The sequence below is a fragment of the Gopherus flavomarginatus genome, chromosome 1 (genome assembly GCF_025201925.1).
Source record: "Gopherus flavomarginatus isolate rGopFla2 chromosome 1, rGopFla2.mat.asm, whole genome shotgun sequence".
In the NCBI taxonomy this organism is placed as follows: Eukaryota; Metazoa; Chordata; order Testudines; family Testudinidae; genus Gopherus; species Gopherus flavomarginatus.
Genome location: NC_066617.1, coordinates 18,776,668 through 18,791,676, shown reverse-complemented (window position 1 = coordinate 18,791,676; position 15,009 = coordinate 18,776,668). Strand labels below are relative to the sequence as shown.

The 15,009-nt window shown below is 44.3% G+C and overlaps 1 protein-coding gene across 4 annotated transcripts in view; it reads left to right on the top strand.

Moving 5' to 3' along the window:
* The window catches only part of GRM3 (glutamate metabotropic receptor 3), a 172,564-nt gene that overhangs the window by 93,977 nt on the left and 63,578 nt on the right, over positions 1-15,009 (top strand). The window lies entirely within an intron of this gene.

The following is a 15,009-nucleotide window of genomic DNA, read 5'->3' as shown; positions in this document are numbered from 1 at the left end:
GATTTTTTTTAAATTTCAATTAACACCATTTAAGCCAACAGAAGTTTTTCCACTGTCTTCAATGCTCATTGGATGAGAACTTATATCTAGAAGCCACAATTTTAATGGGTTCTAAATTTGCTGTCCCTTCCTTATTTATTTGTGTTGTTCATGACAAGAATGTGTTCAAATCTCTGCTATGTATGAATGGGGAAGGTGTCTGAAGAGATGCCTATAAGGCTAAGCATTATAAGAAGTCTGAGTACAGCTGATTAGGTTTTAGCTGAATTAGAGAAGAAACCCTGACCTTTTGTTTTGTATATCAGGTGAATGCAAAGAACAAATCTTTCGCTCCACTTTTTATAGAGATTCTGCCTGTTCCTCTACCTATCTAGCATGTGTACAGCACCTTTGTCATAGGATAAGGGTGCTGAAACTTCCAAGCATCTTCTAAAATGTTCATCTCTTGCTCTCTTGCCTTGGAATGCAATACCCATCATTATAAAAAGCCTCTTGCATCTTTGGTGGAGGCTGATCTATTTTCAGTTCTTTTTGCTGAACCAAAATATACCCTCCTATCATAACTCTAGTCCCAGATTTGGACCTTAGCGTCCAAAATATGGGGGTTAGCATGAAAACCTCCAAGCTTAGTTACCAGCTTGGACCTGGTACTTGCTGCCACCACCCAAAAAATTAGAGTGTTTTGGGGCACTCTGGTCCCTCCTGAAAAACCTTCCCTGGGGACCCCAAGACCCAAATCCCTTGAGTCTCACAACAAAGGGAAATAATCCTTTTTCCCTTCCCCCCTCCAGGTGCTCCTGGAGAGATACACAGACACAAGCTCTGTGAATCCAAACAGAGTGACTCCCCCTCTCCGTTCCCAGTCCTGGAAACAAAAGCACTTTCCTCTTCACCCAGAGGGAATGCAAAATCAGGCTAGCAAATCCAACACACACAGATCTCCCCCTGTTTTCTTCCTCCCACCAATTCCCTGGTGAGTACAGACTCAATTTCCCTGAAGTAAAGAAAAACTCCAACAGGTTTTAAAAAGAAAGCTTTATATAAAAAGAAAAAATACATACAAATGGTCTCTCTGTATTAAGGTGACAAAATACAGGGTCGATTGCTTAAAAGAATATTGAATAAACAGCCTTATTCAAAAAGAATACAAATCAAAGCACTCCAGCACTTATATTCATGCAAATACCAAAGAAAAGAAATCATATAACTTACTATCTGATCTCTTTGTCCTTACACTTAGAAACAGAAGATTAGAAAGTAAAACTACTTCTCCAAAGCTCAGAGACAGCAGGCAGACAGACAACAAAGACTCAGACACAAACTTCCCTCCACCCAGAGTTGAAAAAAATCCGGTTTCCTGATTGGTCCTCTGGTCAGGTGCTTCAGGTGAAAGAGACATTAACCCTTAGCTATCTGTTTATGACACGCCCCCCAAATTGCAGACAGTGGGGAAGCTCACTGGCGGCGATTTCCTTCTAGAACTTTAAAATAAACAGATTACTACAACACATGCACCTTTACATATACTACTAAGTATATAACTAACAGACTTCTACATTTTAAGAACACTTTTTAACTACTGAATTCTGGGAAACTCTCACGGGAGAGAGCATCAGCAACTTTGTTAGAAGCTCCTGTGATGTGTTGAATTTCAAAATCAAAATCTTGGAGAGCTAGACTCCAACGAAGAAGTTTCTTGTTGTTCCCCTTGGCAGTATGAAGCCACTTTAGTGCAGCATGGTCAGTTTGTAGTTGGAACCGCCGTCCCCAAACATATGGTCATAGCTTTTCCAGGGCGTACACAATGGCATAGCATTCCTTTTCACTGACTGACCAGTGACTTTCCCTCTCAGACAGTTTCTTGCTGAGAAACACTACAGGATGGAAGTTGTGATCTGTTGCTTCCTGCATGAGCACTGCTCCTATACCACGCTCAGATGCATCTGTGGTTACTAGGAATGGCTTGTCAAAGTCCGGGGCCCTGAGCACAGGGTCACACATGAGCATCGCCTTAAGCTGGGTAAAGGCCTTTTGACACTCATCAGTCCACTTAACTGCATTTGGCTGGGTCTTTTTGGTCAGGTCGGTCAGTGGGGCAGCGATTTGGCTGTAGTGTGGTACAAATCGCCTGTAGTATCCGGCCAAGCCTAAGAAGGATTGGACCTGCTTCTTGGACCGTGGGACAGGCCACTTTTGGATAGCATCCACCTTGGCCTGTAGGGGGTTTATGGTTCCTCGACCCACCTGGTGCCCCAGGTAAGTCACTCTGTTTTGGCCTATTTGACACTTTTTGGCCTTAACAGTTAGTCCAGCCTGCCTGATGCGCTCAAAGACCTTTTCCAGGTGTAGTACGTGTTCGGGCCAGGAGTCTGAAAAAATGGCCACATCATCGAGGTAGGCAACTGCAAATTCTCCCAGTCCTGCTAGTAGACCATCTACCAGCCTCTGGAAGGTGGCGGGTGCATTTCGAAGGCCGAAAGGAAGGACATTGAATTCATACACCCCCGCATGGGTGATGAATGCTGACCTCTCCTTGGCAGGTTCATCTAGCGGTACTTGCCAGTACCCCTTGGTTAAGTCTATTGTAGATATGAACTGGGCACGTCCCAACTTCTCCAATAGCTCATCGGTGCGTGGCATTGGATAGTTGTCCGGACGAGTTACCGCATTTAGCTTACGGTAGTCCACGCAAAAGCATATTTCCCCATCTGGTTTGGGTACCAGAACCACTGGAGATGCCCATGCACTGGTAGATGGGCGGATTATACCCATCTGTAGCATGTTCTGGATCTCCCGTTCTATAGCAGCTTGGGCATGAGGAGACACCCGGTAGGGTGGGGTTCTGATTGGGTGAGCATTACCTGTGTCAATGGAGTGGTATGCCCGTTCAGTCCGTCCTGGGGTGGCTGAGAACAATGGGGCAAAGCTAGTGCACAGCTCCTTGATTTGTCGCCGCTGCAGACGTTCCAGGGTGGTTGAGAGGTTCACCTCTTCCACGCCACTGTCTTTTTTTCCGTCGTAGTAGACACCGTTAGGCCACTCAGCATCATCTCCCTGGACTGTAAACTGACAAACCTGTAAGTCTCTGGAATAGAAAGGCTTGAGAGAATTAACATGGTACACTTTAGGCTTTAGTGAGGAATTGGGAAATGCTATGAGGTAGTTTACAGTTCCCAGGCGCTCTTGGACCGTGAATGGCCCTTCCCATGATGCTTCCATCTTATGGACCTGTTGCGCCTTCAAGACCATAACCTGGTCTCATACCTTGAAGGAACGTTCTCTGGGATGTCTGTCATACCAGGCCTTTTGCTCTTCTTGAGCATCCTTTCGGTTCTCTCTAGCAAGGGCTAAAGAGTGTCGGAGGGTGCTTTGAAGGTTGCTTACAAAGTCCAGAATGTTAGTTCCTGGAGAAGGCGTAAACCCCTCCCATTGCTGCTTCACCAACTGTAATGGTCCCTTAACCTCGTGACCATACACAAGTTCAAATGGTGAAAACCCTAAACTGGGATGTGGTACAGCCCTGTAGGCAAACAGCAACTGCTGCAACACTAGGTCCCAATTATTGGAGAATTTGTTGATGAATTTTCGTATCATGGCCCCCAAAGTTCCATTGAACCTTTCCACCAGGCCATTGGTTTGATGGTGGTACAGGGTGGCAACCAAGTGATTCACCCCATGAGTTTCCCACAGTTTTTCCATGGTCCCTGCCAAGAAATTAGACCCTGAATCTGTAAGGATGTCGGAGGGCCAACCTACCCTGGCAAAGATGTCTGTTAGGGCCAGGCACACAGTGTTAGCCCTGGTGTTGTCTAGAGCTACTGCTTCCGGCCATCGGGTAGCAAAGTCCACTAAAGTCAGTACGTACTGCTTTCCTCTGGGCGTCTTTTTTGGGAAAGGGCCCAGAATATCTACAGCTACTCGCTGAAATGGGACCTCAATTATGGGGAGTGGCTGGAGAGGGGCCTTGACCTGGTCTTGAGGCTTTCCCACTCTTTGGCATACCTCACAAGACCGGACATAGTTGGCAACGTCCTTGCCCATCCCCTCCCAGTGGAAGGACTTCCCCAACCGGTCCTTGGTTCTGTTCACCCCAGCATGGCCACTGGGATGATCATGGGCTAAGCTTAAGAGCTTCCCCCGGTACTTAGTTGGAACCACCAACTGTTTTTGCGGCTGCCATTCTTCCCGGTGTCCACCAGAAAGAATCTCCTTGTATAAAAGTCCTTGGTCTATAACAAACCGGGATCGATTAGAAGAGCTGAGAGGCGGTGGGGTGCTCCGTGCCGCCGCCCAAGCTTTCTGAAGGCTGTCATCCACTTCCTGCTCAGTCTGGAACTGTTCCCTTGAGGCTGGGGTCACCAGTTCTTCCTCAGACTGTGGACTTGGGCTTGGTCCCTCTGGAAGCGATGTAGGTGATGGAGTTGTTTCCGTTGCTGGTGAACCGCTCTCCGCTGGTGCACCTGAGGGTATTTCAGGCTCTGGCTGAGCCTTTTGGGTATGGCTGTCTGTTGCTTCTGCCAGTTTTGGCTCGCTGGCGCCCACTGGCGTTGAGTTTGAAGATGGGGTTGCAATTGCTGGTGCTGGTTGCTGTTCCAGTTCCGGGCCTGGGACGGGAAGTGCTGTGGCTGTTTCAGTGGTAGACATGGAATCCGGGTCCACTACCTCTGTCTGGGTCTCTGGTAACACAGACGGGGCCTCTGTGGACGGCTCAGGAACAGGAATGGGTCTGGAAGCTTGCCTGGTTTGGCTACGTGTAACCATTCCCACTCTCTTGGCCCGCCTCACCTGGTTGGCCAAGTCTTCCCCCAGTAGCATGGGGATAGGATAATTGTCATAGACTGCAAAAGTCCACATTCCTGACCAGCCTTTGTACTGGACAGGCAGTTGAGCTGTAGGCAAGTCTACAGCCTGTGACATGAAGGGGTAAATTGTAACTTTGGCCTTTGAGTTGATGAATTTGGGGTCAACGAAGGATTGGTGGATAGCTGACACTTGTGCCCCCGTGTCTCTCCACGCAGTAACCTTCTTTCCGCCCACTCTCAAATTTTCCCTTCGCTCCAAGGGTATTTCAGAGGCATCCGGGCCTGGGGATCTTTGGTGTGATGGCTGCTGCCACCATATCATAACTCTAGTCCCAGATTTGGACCTTAGCGTCCAAAATATGGGGGTTAGCATGAAAACCTCCAAGCTTAGTTACCAGCTTGGACCTGGTACTTGCTGCCACCACCCAAAAAATTAGAGTGTTTTGGGGCACTCTGGTCCCCCCTGAAAAACCTTCCCTGGGGACCCCAAGACCCAAATCCCTTGAGTCTCACAACAAAGGGAAATAATCCTTTTTCCCTTCCCTCCTCCAGGTGCTCCTGGAGAGATACACAGACACAAGCTCTGTGAATCCAAACAGAGTGACTCCCCCTCTCCGTTCCCAGTCCTGGAAACAAAAGCACTTTCCTCTTCACCCAGAGGGAATGCAAAATCAGGCTAGCAAATCCAACACACACAGATCTCCCCCTGATTTCTTCCTCCCACCAATTCCCTGGTGAGTACAGACTCAATTTCCCTGAAGTAAAGAAAAACTCCAACAGGTTTTAAAAAGAAAGCTTTATATAAAAAGAAAGAAAAAATACATACAAATGGTCTCTCTGTATTAAGGTGACAAAATACAGGGTCGATTGCTTAAAAGAATATTGAATAAACAGCCTTATTCAAAAAGAATACAAATCAAAGCACTCCAGCACTTATATTCATGCAAATACCAAAGAAAAGAAATCATATAACTTACTATCTGATCTCTTTGTCCTTACACTTAGAAACAGAAGATTAGAAAGTAAAACTACTTCTCCAAAGCTCAGAGACAGCAGGCAGACAGACAACAAAGACTCAGACACAAACTTCCCTCCACCCAGAGTTGAAAAAAATCCAGTTTCCTGATTGGTCCTCTGGTCAGGTGCTTCAGGTGAAAGAGACATTAACCCTTAACTATCTGTTTATGACACCTCCTTATTCACAAATGAGCACTGTCTTACTCCTCGAACAGTCCCATCTAAACAGATGGGACAACTTGCCAGTAAGGTGCTGCACACTGTATTATATTAGTATCAAACAGGACAAAATCCTGCCCCGTGCTACTAGCAGAGAAAGAAGTCATAGGGAGCTTCATCTGTCCCTTGCAAAAACAGGATAGGATTTCAGCTAGTGCTAACTTCAAGTAGCACTAAACTAAGGGACTGACTGTCACCCTAGACAGCACACCACTGGCTTGGGAAGACAGCCAGGTCCCTATGTTAATATCATAGAGTTTAGAGTGGCCACTAAGTGAGAATACAGCCTCCTCTTTATGGCACAGACTGTGGCCTGTTTGACATTAACATGCAGGGGAGTTATGGGGTGAGGAGCAGCCTCTGGAAAGCTGCTATCCTCTCCCGCATAAAGTGTGGGTTGAGCTTTGACTCTGCCCCACAATGTACCAGACAGCCATGCCAGGGGATGTATTCTGAGCCACATATAGGGTTGGTGCAGGGCATGTTCCTCCCCACCAGAGCAGGGGAGAAACCAGGAAGCAGATTTTAACCCCTGAGTCCTGGATCGCACCGTTGGTGGCTCTGCCCAATACACAGGCCTCCACAGTTTAGCCCTAAAGGAACAGTAAGCACATCCTTATGTGCATCTCCTGCCAGCATTTCTGAGACATCTGGAATGCCGTAGGACCTACTGCACTGCCAGCATCACTCCACCTCTTTACCCCCAGCCTCTGGCACCTGCAAGGTCAGGATTAGGTCCGATGCCTTCTGAGGCACATGGGAAAGAGTGTGCATCGCAATGATTATGCTAACAGCTGTGTCAGCCTCCTTTAGCTTTGGTTGTGGATGAAGAAACAGCAGTAAGCTTACTAATAATTGATACTCTATCGCTTCTGTTCACCCAGCAGCACCTCTTGATTCTTGGGACGCTCCCATTGACATCAGTAGGAATGGACAAGCCAAGAGTTCAAGGAGTTTGAGTGCAGACGTCAAAAATTTCAAACATAGTGGCCTAAAGTTAAATACCTGAATCCATATTTAGGCATCTCGCTAAGGAGGCCTGACTTTTAGAGGTGCTGCTCCTGTTGACTTCTGTGGGAGTCGTGGGCACTCGGTGCCTTTGAAAATCAGGCCATGTTAATGACCGAATGGGCCTGCATGTCAGAGGAACTGAGAATGCAGAGGTCCCATGACTTCAGTTAGAAACGGAGGAGTTCAGACTTCAAAAATCAGGCCCACCACGTTTCTAAATATGGATTTAAGTGTCTGACTTTAAGCACCCACGTTTGACCTCAAAGAATTAAGCAGCTACAGATCCACCCCACAGTTTCTCTAGAAAAGCCACAACAGAATCTGTGCAGAGCCCTTTCAGACAGGAAAACATTTCTGTCTTTTGTGTATTGTGAATTTGCTGTTGTATTTCTGAACCTCCCCTCCTACCCCTTAGATTTCTGTCTGGACAGCTGTCTGCCCAATCACTTCCCGGTGCTCCCACTGTCAAATTTCTGCTTCTTTCATTATCCTTCCACTCAGGAAAGAGAATTCTTTGGTAAGTCAGCAATAAGAATACGTCCCCCAGAGCCCGTGTACACAACAGGCACTTTTTGCAGATAGCAGAAACTACAAGAGAATGTGAAATGCTTAATTTCTTGGTCAGCTTTAATTATCATTAATGAAAACTGGGATAATTAGTCTTCAGATGTTGTGTATAAATTAGCAATGAGCCCAATCCACACACAGCCTGATCCTGGAAAGCCCTTACCCAGGAGGTTAATATTTCATTACTCATGTGAGCAATCCCATTGCAGTCTGTGGAACTACTTGCATAAGTAAAGACTATTTGCATGATTTAAGGTTTGGGATCAGGTCCAGAGTTTTATTCAAATTTGGAGATGGATTCTCCAAAGTTCAGGGATGTCCACATCAGGGCTTGGTTGGTTTCTAGCTCTAACTTAAATGAGACAGACATCCTGGTCTCAGCTAATCTACAGCAGGATTTTTGGACATACTTTTAATGTAGTGATCACTGAAGAGTCTATGTTAAGTTCCGTTTTAAGTGAGAGGAGGGAAAGGGGAGCCCATTCTCATATGTGAGCACTTTAATACCATGTCCAAATGCCACCTTTAGACACTCAGGTCAGCACTTACAGGAATTTACACGTGTAAGTGTTGATTCATGTGTCCAGATACTGTATTTGTATGTCCAGATTCACATCCACTTTTGAAAACTGGACCGACTTGGTGTCTGTAATGTAGGAATGAGCTCCATTCACCCTACCACCAAGGTTTCTTTCTTAGGAGTATAAAGACATCGATTTAAGTGAACTATATGCTGTGCATTTCCAGACAGTAGGTAGTTCCACAATGATATAGAGCTCGATACTGCCAGAAAATGCCTCCACTCTGCAGAGCCATAAGATTTCCTGGGATACAACCATGAAAGTTATTTCTGAATTAAGCTCTTCCTTAGTGGCAGAACAATGTCAGAGCAGCCTCTCTATGCTGCCTTCACCTCAGGGCGCAGAACTTTTTGCTAGGCCCAATACCACTGTGACATGTAGCAACCAGGCTTTGGGGAATGATTGGAGGCATATCACTGAGCCTGTTAAGAGCCCCCACATCTATACCTAGAGATGGGGTCTTCCCTTACTGACTAAATGACTGTTATAATTCTGGGAGGGAAATTTAGAGAGAGACTGTGATGATAAGGCAGTATTCTCTCCTTGACTGACAGATCTCTTCAACCATGCAGGTCTGCCAGCAAAAGTGGGAAAAGGGGATGTATGGCCTGAAAACTTATCCCCTTCACAAACAAACAAAAATATCTACAGCCATCCTATCTGAGACCATAAAGAATATGCGACCTGTGTAACCAATCAAAACAGCATGAATTACAGATTCTCAATACTTACAAAGAAGGGTCAGTGACAAAAAAGTTGTTTCTTCTATTTCCCCTTCAGTAGGAAGCTTGATTGGTTCCTCCGAGGTCTGAACCCAGAAACCAGAGCTTTCATTACCTCCTGGCTGGGTCACTAGCTCATTTTAAAGGTGGCAGTATTGCAGAGACTGCAGCTCAATCAAATCAGTATCTTAGATGTCTGTATAGTAATGCAAGAAGTCTGGAGAATAATCAGGAAGAACTCGAAATGCCAGTAAATAAACATAACTATAACATACTTGGCATCACGGAGACTTGGTGGGATAATACACATGACTAGAATATTGGTATATCTTGCTCAGGAAGGACACGCAGAGAAAAAAGGGAGGAGGTGTTGCCTTAGATATTAAATATGTACACACTTGGTCCGAGGTTAAGATAGAAATATGAGACAGACTTGTTGAAATTCTCTGGGTAAGGATAAAAGGAGTAAAAAGCAAGGGTGATGTCATGGTAGGGGTCTATTATAGACCACCAAACCAGGAAGAAGAGGTGGATGAGGCTTTTTTAAAACAACTAACAAAATCATCCAAAGCACAGGACTTGGTAGTGATCATGAACTTCAACTACCCAGACATCTGTTGGGAAAATAACACAGCAGGGCACAGATTATCCAACAAGTTCTTGGAATATATTAGAGACAATTTTTTTTATATCAGAATATGGAGAAAGCTACTAAGGGGGGAGGCTGTTCTAGATTTGATTTTGACAAATAGGGAGGAACTGGTTGAGCATTTGAAAGTGGAACGCAACTTGGGTGAAAGTGATAATGAAATGGTAGAATTCATGATTCCAAGAAATGGCAGGAGGGAGAACAGCACAAAAAAGACTGGATTTCAAGAAGGCAGACTTTAGCGAACTCAGGGAGTTGGTAGGTAAAATCCCATGGAAAGCAAGTCTAAGGGGAAAAACAATTGAAGACAGTTGGCAGTTTTTCAAAGAGACATTATTAAGGGCACAAGAGCAAACTATCCCACTGCATAGGAAATATAGGAAGTCTGGCAAGAGACCACTCTGGCTTAACAAGGAGATCTTCAATTATCTAAAACTCAAAAAAGAGTCCTACAAAAAGTGGAAACTTGTTCAAATTACAAAGGATGACTATAAACAAATGACACAAGTATGTAGGGACAAAATTAGAAAAGCCAAGGCACAAAATGAGATCAAACTGGCTAGGGACATAAAAGGAAACAAGAAAACATTCTACAAATACAGTAGAAGCAAGAGAAGACCAAGGTCAGAGTAGGCCCGTTACTCAATGAGGGGGGAAAGACAATAACAGAAACTGTGGAAATGGCAGAGGTGCTTAATGACTTCTTTGTTTCAGTTTTCACCAAGAAGATTGGTGGCAATTGGACATCTAACATAGTGAATGGCAGTGAAAATGTGGTAGGATCAGAATCTAAAATAGGGAAAGAACAAGTCAAAAATTACTTAGACAAGTTAAATGTCTTCAAATCACCAGGGCCTGATGAAATGCATCCTAGAATACTCAAGGATCTGACTGAGGAGATATCTGAGCCATTAGCAATTATCTTTGAAAAGACAGGAGACATTCCAGAAGACTGGAAAAGGGCAAATATAGTGCCCATCTACAAAAACAGAAATAAGGAGAACCCAAGGAGTTAAAGACAAGTCAGCTTAACTTCTGTTCCCGGAAAGATAATGGAACAAATAATTGAGCAATCAATTTGCAAACACCTAGAAGATAATAAGGTGATAAATAACAGTCAGCATGGAGTTGCCAAGAACAAATCATGTCAAATTAACCTGATACCCTGTCAATGAAAGCTAACAAGCCTTGTAGATGGGGAGAAGCAGTAGATGTGGTATATCTTGACTTTAGTAAGGCTTTTGATACTATCTCGCATGAACGTCACTTAAACAAACTAGGGAAATACAACCTAGATGGAGTTACTATAAGGTGAGTGCATAACTGGTTGCAAAATCATTCCCAGAGAGTAGTTATCAGTGGTTCACAGTCATGCTGGAAGGGCATAATGAGTGGTGTCCCGCAGGGATCAGTTCTGGGTCCAGTTCTTTTCAATATCTTCATCAATTATTTAGATAATGGCATAGAGAGTACACTTATAATTTTGTGGACGATACCAAGCTGGGAGGCGTTACAAGTGCTTTGGAGGATAGGATTAAAATTCAAAATGATCTGGACAAACTGGAGAAATGGTTTGAAGTAAATAGAATGAAATTCGATAAGGACAAATGCAAAGTAGGAAGGAACAATCAGTTGCACACATACAAAATGGGAAATGACTGCCTAGGAAGGAGTGCCACAGAAAGGGATCTGGGGGTCATAGTGGATCACAAGCTAAACGTGAGTCAACAGTGTAACACGGTTGCAAAAAAAAACAAACATCATTCTGGGATGTATTAGCAGGAGTGTTGTAACCAAGACACGAGAAGTAATTCTTCTGCTCTACTCTGTGCTGATTAGGCCTCAACTGGGGTATAGTGTCCAGTTCTGGGTGCCACATTTCAGGAAAGATGTGAACAAATTGGAGAAAGTCCAGAGAAGAGCAACAAAAATGATTAAAGGTCTAGAAAACATGACTTCTGAGGGAAGATTGAAAAAATTGGGTTTGTTTAGTCTGGAAAAGAGAAGACTGAGAGGGGACATGATAACAGTTTTCAAATACATAAAACTTCGTTACAAGGAGGAGGGAGAAAAGTTGTTCTTCTTAAACTCTGAGGACAGGACAAGAAGCAATGGGCTTAAATTGCAGCAGGGGTGGTTTAGGTTGAACATTAGTTAAAACTTCTGAGTGGTTAAGCACTGGAATAAATTGCCTAGGGATGTTGTGGAATCTTCATCATTGGGGATTTTTAAGAGCAAGTTGGACAAACACCTGTCGGGGTGGTCTAGATATTACTTGGTCCTGCCTTGAGTGCAGGGGACTGGACTAGATGACCTCTCGAGGTCCCTTCCAGTTCTATGATTCTATGATTCACGCAGACTGTGGCAGCCCACATCAGCAATGGGTATGGCTGCTGCGAGTTGGGGCTGGCAGGAAAGAAATATTATTGTTATCCACTGGAAAATAGGCAGGATGTAATTAGAATAGATACACAGATAAGTATTACAAAACTGTAATTTAGCCTTGAAAATGAAATTAACAACATACAAAAAAGCACCGGGGAGCTTTAATGACCACATATGATCTCAGTTCTGTGGATCATCCAACAATCAGTACCTTCAACAGTGTGGTACTGGGGACTGTAGCTTTAAGGGCTGAGCTTCCCAGACAGAGAGTTTAGGCAGGATGCTAGAAAGCTATTGTTATTATGCTCAGCCAGTTGAAACCAGATACAGAAAAAAGCAGTGAGGAATCCCTGAATACCACAAACAGCACAGCACCCATAACACCAAGCTACTGCTTTGGTACATAGCTATCATGATTATGGGAGCATTAAATATGCATAGATCAGTTTCCCAAACTGTGGCCTACAGACAGCTGACTAGATACACGGTGCTGGCTCCTCCTCCTTCTTTCTAAATTATATTTTTTAAAGCTAAAAAGAATTGGATTTCAAAGGTGCCTAAGGGAGTTGGACGCCCAGCTCCCAGTGGATTTGCCTAACTCCCTTTGGCTCCTTTGCAAATCATAGCCTAAATTATTTCCTAGCAGTGCTTTTCCAGATAAGCATTTGCTGCAGTTGTCACTGGGGAATTATATGATCGTAAATGGGAATGGAGATGGTGCATGCAGTCATGAATGCAAGGCAAGGTGATCTGCAGTGCCATGAATGAGAAGAGGTAACCATGAACCAATCAGTCTATGAAGATTTGACCTGCGCTTTGAATGGGCTTGGAAGGATTCGATTTTTATTGGTAAATGTCAGTCAAGGTCAATTTCACCATACAAACACAAACTGAAGGAAAAAATATGTCCATCAATAGTAATCGAAATGTACAGATACACACAGTAAGAAAAATACAGCATGAGAAATTATTAGAGTTTGATTTAAGGCTATTTACTTTGCAGATTGCAACAGATGATGTTGACAGTTTGTGTGTTCATTTGAATCACAGTGTGTCCTGTCACGGAATAACTAGTGGCTGGTCTGCCCCAGTTTCTGACCTTCCTCCATAATTTCCCACAACAGGGAAAATTTAAATCAATTAAAAAAAAATTTTAATGCTTAAAATAAGCTTTAATATTATCTGTTGAAATGATAAAAGAATAAAAGTCAAATTCTGTCAAACCTGATATGAACAAGGTAGGGCTACCCTGGCACAACTCACACATGCTCCGTGTGGCCCACTTTCCCCCTGCAATGGTGCCTGAGCCACACACAGAAGTTGATGAGCCTGATACACCCCTGACTAACAGAAGCAATTCTTTTAGCTCATGCAGGAGAGCCTCATGCTTTAAGATCCAGAAGTCTCAGAATCAGTCCCTGCTGCTGACAACTAGAGGAGCATCATGTTCCAGACATGGTGCACATTAGGCATAGGCAGACTGCTGACTCCCAGTGAAGGATCTCTCCTACTAAATTGCTCACACAAACATCTTCCTTGAAGGGTCTCTTATTGATGTGCTGACAGCTTACAAGAGCTGACACCATCACTGACTGAGGTTAAATGGCTGCAGGCTGCATATGCAAAGACTCACTGTGTTATCACAGGAACAAAAAAATTCTGGTTAGAGACAGTTCTGCTCCTCCATTAAATATTTTCTCTCCCTGCATCCTCCTTTTTATTTCATTGTATTAATTACTGGGGATATTTGTATACAAATACGTTAATTGGGACTGATTCATCTCCCAGGTACACCTCTATCTCCATTGAAGACAATTGTGTAAACATGGGACAAATAAGATTAAAATCAGGCTGTTTTTTTCTGAAGGGACCCTTGATTCCTAGGTGATGTCATGATGCAATTTAAGACATTGCCTATCTAGAGGACTATAATGGTATTAGAGGGCTTATTCCTTCATCCGCTTACTTCCCTGGTCCTTCTCACATGAACAGAGAGCAACAATACCGAAGTTCAAAGGTGCAAACAATTTGATGTTTATTGGGGTGAACTTTCAGCAAGCATGATTCCAGTTTCCTTCCTCAGTGTTCCCCTTCCCAGCTCTGACACCACAGATCCTTGCCTGTGCCCTTGTTCCCATTTCCCCCCCCCTTAGCAAAACATGATTCCAATTCCCCCACTCCCATTCCCTGTTCCCATTCCCCCCCTTAATTCCTGATTGACTGCAGACTGTATAGTAAAACTTGAGTTCTGCTTAGCTATACCTTAACCAATCATTCTACTGAAATTTAATTAACCAATCCTGACACATTGTAACCAGGGGCACTCCAGGCCCCAGCACGCCAAGTACGTGCTTGGGGCAGCATGCCATGGGGGGCGCTCTGCCGGTCGCCGGGAGGGCGGCAGGCAGGGGCCCTTCGGCGGCATGCCTGCGGAGGGTCCACTGGTCCCGCGGCGGGACCGGCGACTGGCAGAGAGCCCCCCGCTGCATGCCGCCGTGCTTGGGGCCGTGAAATGTCTAGAGCCACCTCTGATTGTAACATAATTATTTAAGCAATTATATCCCACTACCTTAATTGATTTACACCCAGCAAAATTAATTATTATACAGCAGACAGAAACAATCACAGAACCAGACAGAGATTATATAGACAAGCAATAGGGAAGTGTCAGCAGGGTAGCCATGTTAGTCTGGATCTGTAAAAAGCAATAGAGTCCTGTGGCACCTTATAGACTAACAGATGTATTCAAGCATAAGCTTTCATGGATAAATAGGGAAGTGGAGACTGCAGTGACAGAACAATACAGATATGAGGATTTTACATCCCAGCTATTGATAAGTAAATTCTTGCCAGACAGGATGCTATCAAACTGAGTTTTCTTTTACATTTTTTAGGCTCTTCCCTTTTCTGGAGATGATAGATCGGATCACCTTTCTAACAGCCCCAGACTGCCTTGTTTCAATGTGACTAGTTTGGAATGTGAGGATGTGACCGTTTGCTTCCCAGCTTATGGCTGCGTCTGCCACTTTGCTGAAGGCTTAGTCTAAGAACAGGGC